The sequence below is a fragment of the Arachis stenosperma genome, chromosome 4 (assembly GCF_014773155.1).
Source record: "Arachis stenosperma cultivar V10309 chromosome 4, arast.V10309.gnm1.PFL2, whole genome shotgun sequence".
NCBI lineage: Eukaryota > Viridiplantae > Streptophyta > Magnoliopsida > Fabales > Fabaceae > Arachis > Arachis stenosperma.
The window spans coordinates 37,052,689-37,063,380 of NC_080380.1; the positions used below are offsets into that span (position 1 = coordinate 37,052,689).

General features: G+C 39.8%; 1 non-coding gene across 1 annotated transcript; it reads right to left on the reverse strand.

The window, feature by feature from the left end:
• Positions 1-4,464: 4,464 nt before the first annotated feature.
• On the reverse strand, positions 4,465-4,568 carry LOC130978808 (small nucleolar RNA R71). The gene has a single exon (XR_009086421.1). It is a non-coding gene; the product is annotated as a small nucleolar RNA R71 (small nucleolar RNA).
• Positions 4,569-10,692: the final 6,124 nt, after the last annotated feature.

Genomic DNA, 10,692 nt, shown 5'->3' on the forward strand with positions numbered 1-10,692 from the left:
AGAATGGAAGGATGAGGTGGGTAAGGAAGGATTCGAACACACAAAGAGAGATGGAGTTCGAATTGACAATGGAGGAGGAATTTTAGTGTTTAAATAGAAAAAGATAAGAGAGGGGAAAGAATTTTCGAAAATAAAAAGAATAAAATTTAAAATAAATTTTTGAAAAATTGGTTTGGTTTTGAAAAAGATAAGAAATAGTAAAACAAACAAAAAGTAAATTAGTTAGTTGAAAAAGATTTGAATTGTATATTTATGATTTATATTATGTTTAATTGTGTGGTTTTATCAAGTCTTCAACCACTTATTCATATGATTTGCATGTATTTACAATTCCTTCCTGAAAATGTTCTATGGTTGAAAACTTGCTTCCTAAAGATCTTTTAATTGTATATTTTTAATCTGCTTTATACCATTCGATGCCGTGATCTATGTGTTAAGTGTTTCGGGCTTCATAGGGCAGGAATAGCTTAGAAAATGGAAAGAAAGCTTGTAAAAATGGAAGGAACATAAGAAATTGAGGAGATGACCAGTGAGAAGTGACGCGGGCGCATAGCTCATGCGACCGCGCGAAATGGAGAAATTCACCGCGATGCGAACGCGTACCTGACGTGAACACGTGGATTGAAAGTTGCACGAGTGACGTGAATGCGTGGACGACGTGCACGCTGATGAGCGGATAATTTATACGCTTTTTGGCATTGTTTTTAGTATGTTTTTAGTATGATTTAGTTAGTTTTTAGTATATTTTTATTAGTTTTTAATTAAAATTCACTTTTCTGGACTTTACTATGAGTTTGTGTGTTTTTCTGTGATTTTAGGTATTTTCTGGCTGAAATTGAGGGACCTGAGCAAAAATCTGATCCAGAGACTGAAAAGGACTGCAGATGCTGTTGGATTCTGACCTCCCTGCACTCGAAGTGGCTTTTCTGGAGCTACAAAAGCCCAATTGGCGCGTTCTCATCGGCGTTGGAAAGAGGACATCCTGGGCTTTCCAGCAATATATGATAGTCCATACTTTGCCCAAGATTTGATGGCCCAAACCGGCGTTCAAAGTCACCCTCAGGAATTCCAGCGTTAAACGCTGGAACTGGCACCAAAATGGGAGTTAAACGCCCAAACTGGCATAAAAGCTGGCGTTTAACTCCAAGAAGAGTCTCTACACGAAAATGCTTCATTGCTCAGCCCAAGCACACACCAAGTGGGCCCGGAAGTGGATTTTTATGTCATTTACTCATCTTTGTACACCTTAGGCTACTAGTTTTCTATAAGTAGGACCTTTTACTATTGTATTAGACATCTTGGTTCTTCTGGTTCCCTCTCTGGGGCCGAAACCAATAATCACACTTGTTCTTATGTATTTTCAATGGTGGAGTTTCTACACACCATAGATTAAGGTGTGGAGCTCTGCTGTACCTCGAGTATTAATGCAATTACTATTGTTCTTCTATTCAGTTCCGCTTGTTCTTTGTCCAAGATATCACTTGTTCTTCAACTTGATGAATGTGATGATCCGTGACACTCATCATCATTCTCACTTATGAACAAAGTGACTGACAACCACTATGTTCTACAAGCAACAAGGCTCTAGTGTTTATCTCTTAGATTCCTGATACACGATGCATGGTTGATCGCCTGACAACTGAGTGCTCGCCTGACAAACGAGCCAGCCATTCCGTGAGATCAGAGTCTTCGTGGTATAGGCGAGAACTGATGGCGGCATTCAAGAGAATCCGGAAGGTCTAACCTTGTCTGTGGTATTCTGAGTAGGATTCAATGATTGAATGACTGTGACGTGCTTCAAACTCCTAGCAGGCGGGGCGTTAGTGACAGACGCAAAAGGATCGATGGATTTTATTCCAGCCTGACCGAGAACCGACAGCTGATTAGCCATATGCTGTGACAGAGCATAGGAACATTTTCACTGAGAGGATGGGAGGTAGCCATTGACAACGGTGAAACCCTACATGAGCTTGCCATGGAAAGGAGTAAGAAGGATTGGATGAAGACTGTAGGAAAGCAGAGAGACGGAAGGGAAGGCATCTTCATACGCTTATCTGAAGCTCTCACCAATGATATACATAAGTATCTCTATCTTTATCTTTATGCTTTATTCGTTTATCACTATACCCATTTGAGTCTGCCTGACTGAGATTTACAAGGTGACCATAGCTTGCTTCATACCAACAATCTCCGTGGGATTGACCCTTACTCGCGTAAGGTTTATTACTTGGACGACCCAGTGCACTTGCTGGTTAGTTGTGCAAAGTTGTGTTTATGCCATGGTATTGAGCACCAAGTTTTTGGATTCATTACCGGGGATTATTTGAGCTGTGAAAAGTATTGATCACAATTTCGTGCACCAAGTTTTTGGGGTCGTTGCCGGGGATTGTTTTGTGTATGGACAACTGACGGTTCATCTTGTTGCTTAGATTAGGTATTTTTCTTCAGAGTTCTTAAGAATGAATTCTAGTGTTTCAAGGTGATGTTCTTATCATCACCAAAGCTGATTGATCTTCATCAATTTAGCTCTTGAATGCAATGTCCTGCTGAAGCTTAGCTAGCTATGTCTAATTCCTTTAGACTAAAGCTTTAGACTAACATTGCATGATTCCTGGAATTCTCATTAAGAATTTTGATACCTTTATTTTCTTTTTCCATATAATTTTCGAAAAAGCACAAAAATCCAAAAAAAATTACAAAATCATAAAAACCAAAAATATTTCTTGTTTAAGTCTAGTGTCTCATTTTAAGTTTGGTGTCAATTGCATGTTTCTGTTCTTCTTGCATTTTTCGAATTTATGCATGTGTCTTCATTAATCTTCAAGTTGTTCTTGACGATTTCCTTGTTTTGATCTTTGAATTCTATTGACTTGAATATTTCTGTTGTTTGTCATATGCATTCTCATTTTGTTAGTGTCAATAAACTGCTAAGTTTGGTGTCTTGCATGCATTGTTATTTGATTTTGGTTGCATTTTTTATTATTAAAAATCCAAAAATATTTTTAATTTGTGTCTTTTCAAGTCAATAATACAGAGAATTGAAGATTCAGAACATACTGCAGAGGAATTATACAGAAAAAGCTGGGCGTTCAAAACGCCCACTGAAGAAGGACAGACTGGCGTTTAAACGCCAGCCAGGGCACCTGGTTGGGCGTTTAACGCCCAAAAAGGTAGTGCATTGGGCGTTAAACGCCAGAATGTGCACCATTCTGGGCGTTTAACGCCAGGATGGCACAAGGGGGAGGATTTTGTTTTCAAAATCAATTTTTTTCATGTTTTCAAAGTTTTTCAAAATCAAATCTTTTTCAAATCATATCTTTTCAATCAAATGTTTTCAGAGTCAATTTCTTTCCTTTTTCAAAGATACTTACTAACAATTAATGATTTGATTGAACATCTCAAGTTTGTTGCCTTTTCTGTTGAGAAAGGTTTAATGTTTGAATCATATCTTTTCTTGTTAGGCAAGTTATTAATTTTTAAAATCAAATCTTTTTAAAATTGTTTTCAAATCATATCTTTTCAATCATATCTTTTTTCTAAAAGCATAACTTTTCAATCAAATCTTTTGAATCACATCTTTTTCAAAACTAGTTTTCAATCATATCTTTTTAATTTCTAATTTCAAAATCTTTTTCAAAAATCACTTTACTTCTTTCCCACTTTTGTTTTCGAAAATCAATTAGTGTTTTTCAAAAATGTTTTTAAAATCTTTTACTTAATTTTTGAAAATTACTTCCCTTCTTCTCATATCCTTCTATTTGTGGAGTACCACTCCTCCTCAATGCACTAATTTGAACTATATCCCACTAAGTTCGAATTCTTCTCCTTCTTTCTTCTAATTTTCTGTTCTTCTGACACCTCAAGGAATCTCTATACTGTGACATAGAGGACTCCATATTTTCTTGTTCTCTTCTCTTTCTTATGAGCAGGAGCAGAGACAAAGGCATTCTTGTTGAAGCTGACCCTGAACCTGAAAGGACCTTGAAGCGAAAGCTAAGAGAAGCTAAGGCACAACTCTCTGTAGAGGACCTAACCGAATTCTTCAAAGGAGAAGAAGATATGGCAGCCGAAAACAACAACAATGCCAACAATGCAAGGAAGGTGCTGGGTGACTTTACTGCACCTACTCCCAACTTCTATGGGAGAAGCATCTCTATCCCTGCCATTGGAGCAAACAACTTTGAGCTTAAGCCTCAATTAGTTTCTCTAATGCAACAGAATTGCAAGTTCCATGGACTTCCATTAGAAGATCCTCATCAGTTTTTAGCTGAATTCTTACAAATCTGTGACACTGTCAAGACTAATGGGGTAGACCCTGAGGTCTACAGACTTATGCTATTCCCTTTTGTTATAAGAGACAGAGCTAGGACATGGTTGGACTCACAACCCAAAGAAAGCCTGGACTCATGGGAAAAGCTAGTCAATGCCTTCTTGGCAAAGTTCTTTCCACCTCAAAAATTGAGTAAGTTTAGAGTGGAAGTCCAAACCTTCAGACAGAAGGATGGAGAATCCCTCTATGAAGCTTGGGAAAGATACAAACAATTGATCAGAAAATGTCCTTCTGACATGCTTTCTGAATGGAGCATCATAGGTATTTTCTATGATGGTCTCTCTGAACTATCCAAGATGTCTTTGGATAGCTCTGCTGGAGGATCTCTTCATCTGAAGAAGACGCCTACAGAGGCTCAAGAACTCATTGAAATGGTTGCAAATAACCAATTTATGTACACTTCTGAAAGGAATCCTGTGAACAATGGGACAAGTCAGAAGAAAGGAGTTCGTGAGATTGATGCTCTGAATGCCATACTGGCTCAGAATAAGATATTGACTCAACAAGTCAATTTGATTTCTCAAAGTCTGTCTGGAATGCAAAATGCACCAAGCAGTACTAAGGATGCTTCATCTAAAGAAGAAGCTTATGATCCTGAGAACCCTTCAATGGAAGAGGTGAATTACCTAGGAGAACCCTATGGAAACACCTATAATTCTTCATGGAGAAATCACCCAAATTTCTCATGGAAGAATCAAGAGAGACCTCAACAAGGTTTCAACAATAATGGTGGAAGAAACAGGTTTAGCAATGGCAAGCCTTTTCCATCATCTTCTCAGCAACAGACAGAGAATCCTAAGCAGAACCAATCTGACTTAGCAACCATGGTCTCTGATCTAATCAAAACCACTCAAAGTTTCATGACTGAAACAAGGTCCTCCATTAGGAATTTGGAGGCACAAGTGGGACAGTTGAGTAAGAAAATTACTGAACTCCCTCCAAGTACTCTTCCAAGCAATACAGAATAAAATCCAAAAGGAGAGTGCAAAGCCATAACCATGGCCGAATCTGGAGAGGAAAGAGAGGAAGTGGACGCCACTGAGGAAGGCCTCAATGGGCGTGCACTAGCCTCCACAGAGTTCCCCAATGAGGAACCATGGGAATCTGAGGATCAAAATGAGACCATAGAGATTCCATTGGACTTACTTCTGCCTTTCATGAGCTCTGATGAGTATTCTTCCTCTGAAGAGGATGAGTATGTCACTGAAGAGCAAGTTGCTAAATACCTTGGAGCAATCATGAAGCTAAATGACAAGTTATTTGGAAATGAGACTTGGGAGGATGAACCTCCTTTGCTCACCAAAAAACTGGATTACTTGTCTAGGCAGAAATTACCTCAAAAGAGACAAGATCCTGGGAAGTTTTCCATACCTTGTACCATAGGCACCATGACCTTCAAGAAGGCTCTGTGTGACTTAGGGTCAAGTGTAAACCTCATGCCTCTCTCTGTAATGGAGAAGCTAGGGATCTTTGAGGTGCAAGCTGCAAAAATCTCATTAGAGATGGCAGACAACTCAAGAAAACAAGCTCATGGACTTGTAGAGGATGTTTTGGTAAAGATAGAAGACCATTACATCCCTGCTGATTTCATAGTCCTAGAGACTGGGAAGTGCATGGATGAATCTATCATCCTTGGCAGACCCTTCCTAGCCACAGCAAAGGCTGTGATTGATGTTGATGGAGGTGAACTGATCATTCAAGTGAATGAAGAATCCTTTGTGTTTAAGGCTCAAGGATATCCCTCTGTCACCAGGGAGAAGAAGCATGAAGAGCTTCTCTCAAATCAGAGTCAAACAGAGCCCCCACAGTCAAACTCTAAGTTTGGTGTTGGGAGGCCACAACCAAACTCTAAGTTTGGTGTTGAACCCCCACATTCAAACTCTAAGTTTGGTGTTGGGAGGTTCCAACATTGCTCTGAGTATCTGTGAGGCTCCATGAGAGCCCTCTGTCAAGCTACTGACATCAAAGAAGCGCTTGTTGGGAGGTAACCCAATGTTATGTTTTATCCATTTTTCTTTGTTATTTTATATTTTTTGTAGGTTGATGATCATAAGGAGTCACAAAATCAATTGAAGAAGCAAAAACAGAATGAAAAACAGGAAGAAAAACAGCACACCCTGAAGGAAGAACCCACTGGCGTTTAAACGCCAGTGAGGCTAGCAGGTGGGCGTTTAACGCCCAGTCTGGCACCATTCTGGGCGTTTAACGCCAGAAAGGGGCACCAGACTGGCGTTAAACGCCAGAAAAGGGTAAGAACCTGGCGTTAAACGCCAGGAATGGGCACCAGCCCGGCGTTTAACGCCAGAAATGGCTTAAAACGTGATTTTGAGTGCCATTTGGTGCAGGGATGACTTTTCCTTGACACCACAGGATCTGTGGACCCCACAGGATCCCCACCAACCTCACCACTCTCTCTCTTCTTCACCCATTCACCAATCACCTCAACACCTCTTTCCCAAAAACCTCCACCTATCAAATCCCACTATCATCTTCACTCCTTCATTTTCACACACCCTAAACACTACCTCTTCCCCTTTTGGCCGAACCACAAAGCCATCTCCCTCTCCTCCATTTCTTCTTCTTCTACTCTCTTCTTTCTTCTTTTGCTCGAGGACGAGCAAACCTTTTAAGTTTGGTGTGGTAAAAGCATTGCTTTTTATTTTTCCATAACCATTTATGGCATCCAAGGCCAGAGAAACCTCTAGAAAGAGGAAAAGGAAGGCAAAAGCTTCCTCCTCCGAGTCATGGGAGATGGAGAGATTCATCTCAAGGGTGCATCAAGACCACTTCTATGAAGTTGTGGCCATGAAGAAGGGTCAACTTTGATCAAAGGTTGGACCAAGTCCTCACAGACATTTGTGAAGAGGGCGCTCAATGGAAGAGAGATTCAAGAGGGAAGCCGGTTCAACTGAGAAGGCATGACCTCAAGCCCATCACTAAGAAAAGAATGGAGCAAACAAGAGACCCCACTCATCATGAAATTCCTGAGATACCTCAAGGGATGCACTCTCCTCCACAAAACTATTGGGAGCAAATTAACACCTCCCTAGGAGAATTGAGTTCCAACATGGGACAACTAAGGGTGGAGCACCAAGAACACTCCATTCTCCTCCATGAAATTGGAGAAGATCAAAGAATCATGAGAGAGGAGCAACAAGACAAGGAAGAGACATTGAGGAGCTCAAGCACTCCATAAGACCTTCAAGAGGAAGAACAAGCCGCCATCACTGAGGTGGACCCGTTCTTTAATCTCCTTGTTCTTTATTTTCCTGTTTTTCGAAATTTTCATGCTTATGTTTGTCTATGTTTGTGTCTTATGATCATTAGTGTCTTAGTGTCTATGCCTTAAAGCTATGAATGTCCTATGAATCCATCACCTTTCTTGAATGAAAACTGTTTTTAATCACAAAAGAACAAGAAGTACAGGATTTCAAATTCATCTTTAAAACTAGCTTAATTAGTTTGATGTGGTGACAATACTTTTTGTTTTCTGAATGTATGCTTGAACAATGCATATGTCTTTTGAATTTGTTGTTCATGAATGTTAAAATTGTTGGCTCTTGAAAGAATGATGAAAAAGGAGACATGTTACTGAGGATCTGAAAAATCATAAAAATGATTCTTGAAGCAAGAAAAAGCAGTGAATACAAAAAAAAAACGAAAAAAAAAGGGAAGAAAAAGAAAAAGAAAGAAAAAGAAAGAAAAAGAAAGAAATAAAGTTGTGATCCAAGGCAAAAAGAGTGTGCTTAAGAACCCTGGACACCTCTAATTGGGGACTCTAGCAAAGCTGAGTCACAATCTGAAAAGGTTCACCCAATTATGTGTCTGTGGCATGTATGTATCCGGTGGTAATACTGGAAGATAGAGTGCTTTGGGCCACGGCCAAGACTCAATAAGTAGCTGTGTTCAAGAATCATCATACTTAACTAGGAGAATCAATAACACTATCTGGATTCTGAGTTCCTAAAGAAGCCAATCATTCTGAATTTCAAAGGATAGAGTGAGATGCCAAAACTGTTCGGAGGCAAAAAGCTACTAGTCCCGCTCATCTAATTTGGAGCTAAGTTTCATTGATAATTTGGAATTTATAGTATATTCTCTTCTTTTTATCTTATTTGATTTTTAGTTGCTTGAGGACAAGCAACAATTTAAGTTTGGTGTTGTGATGAGCGGATAATTTATACGCTTTTTGGCATTGTTTTTAGTATGTTTTTAGTATGATTTAGTTAGTTTTTAGTATATTTTTATTAGTTTTTAATTAAAATTTACTTTTCTGGACTTTACTATGAGTTTGTGTGTTTTTCTGTGATTTCAGGTATTTTCTGGCTGAAATTGAGGGACCTGAGCAAAAATCTGATCCAGAGACTGAAAAGGACTGCAGATGCTGTTGGATTCTGACCTCCCTGTACTCGAAGTGGATTTTCTGGAGCTACAGATACCCAATTGGCGCGCTCTCAACGGCGTTGGAAAGTAGACATCCTGGGCTTTCCAGCAATATATGATAGTCCATACTTTGCCCAAGATTTGATGGCCCAAACCGGCGTTCAAAGTCACCCTCAGGAATTCCAGCGTTAAACGCTGGAACTGGCACCAAAATGGGAGTTAAACGCCCAAACTGGCATAAAAGCTGGTGTTTAACTCCAAGAAGAGTCTCTACACGAAAATGCTTCATTGCTCAGCCCAAGCACACACCAAGTGGGCCCGGAAGTGGATTTTTATGTCATTTACTCATCTTTGTACACCTTAGGCTACTAGTTTTCTATAAGTAGGACCTTTTACTATTGTATTAGACATCTTGGTTCTTCTGGTTCCCTCTCTGGGGCCGAAACCAATGATCACACTTGTTCTTATGTATTTTCAACGGTGGAGTTTCTACACACCATAGATTAAGGTGTGGAGCTCTGCTGTACCTCGAGTATTAATGCAATTACTATTGTTCTTCTATTCAATTCCGCTTGTTCTTTGTCCAAGATATCACTTGTTCTTCAACTTGATGAATGTGATGATCCGTGACACTCATCATCATTCTCACTTATGAACAAAGTGACTGACAACCACTCTGTTCTACAAGCAACAAGGCTCTAGTGTTTATCTCTTGGATTCCTGATACACGATGCATGGTTGATCGCCTGACAACCGAGTGCTCGCCTGACAAACGAGCCAGCCATTCCGTGAGATCAGAGTCTTCGTGGTATAGGCGAGAACTGATGGCGGCATTCAAGAGAATCCGGAAGGTCTAACCTTGTCTGTGGTATTCTGAGTAGGATTCAATGATTGAATGACTGTGACGTGCTTCAAACTCCTAGCAGGCGGGGCGTTAGTGACAGACGCAAAAGGATCGATGGATTTTATTCCGGCCTGACCGAGAACCGACAGCTGATTAGCCATATGCTGTGACAGAGCATAGGAACATTTTCACTGAGAGGATGGGAGGTAGCCATTGACAACGGTGAAACCCTACATGAGCTTGCCATGGAAAGGAGTAAGAAGGATTGGATGAAGACTGTAGGAAAGCAGAGAGACGGAAGGGAAGGCATCTTCATACGCTTATCTGAAGCTCTCACCAATGATATACATAAGTATCTCTATCTTTATCTTTATGCTTTATTCGTTTATCACTATACCCATTTGAGTCTGCCTGACTGAGATTTACAAGGTGACCATAGCTTGCTTCATACCAACAATCTCCGTGGGATCGACCCTTACTCGCGTAAGGTTTATTACTTGGACGACCCAGTGCACTTGCTGGTTAGTTGTGCGAAGTTGTGTTTATGCCATGGTATTGAGCACCAAGTTTTTGGATTCATTACCGGGGATTATTTGAGCTGTGAAAAGTATTGATCACAATTTCGTGCACCACACGCGTGGCACAGAAAACGCTGAGTGACGTGAACACGTGGACGACGCGGTTGCATGATGTGCGCGATCTACAGAATTACAGAAGCCGCTGGCATAGATTCTGGGCCGCATTTTAATCCAATTTTTGGCCTAGAAACGCAGATTAGAGCCAGGAAACATGCAGAAACAAGGAACAACATTCATTCAAGAGAATTCTTAGTTTTTAGATCTGATTTTACTCCTCCTCTAGATTTTTTCTCTACACATTCATAGTTCTTAGGATTTGATTTTTATAGCTTTTTGGCTTGGGATATTGAGAAGAGTTATTACCTCCGCAAGACTTCATCACTCTAGTTTGTTCTCTTTACTTGTTGCTTACTCTTTCATATCCTTAATTTGTTCAGAGTTACAATTGCATTATTTTTAGAATTTATTAATACAAGAACCATTTTTATTTTTAATTGATCTTTTTGATTATTGTCTATTGTGTCTTTCCTTATTCCTTATTTTTATTTTCTGAAAGT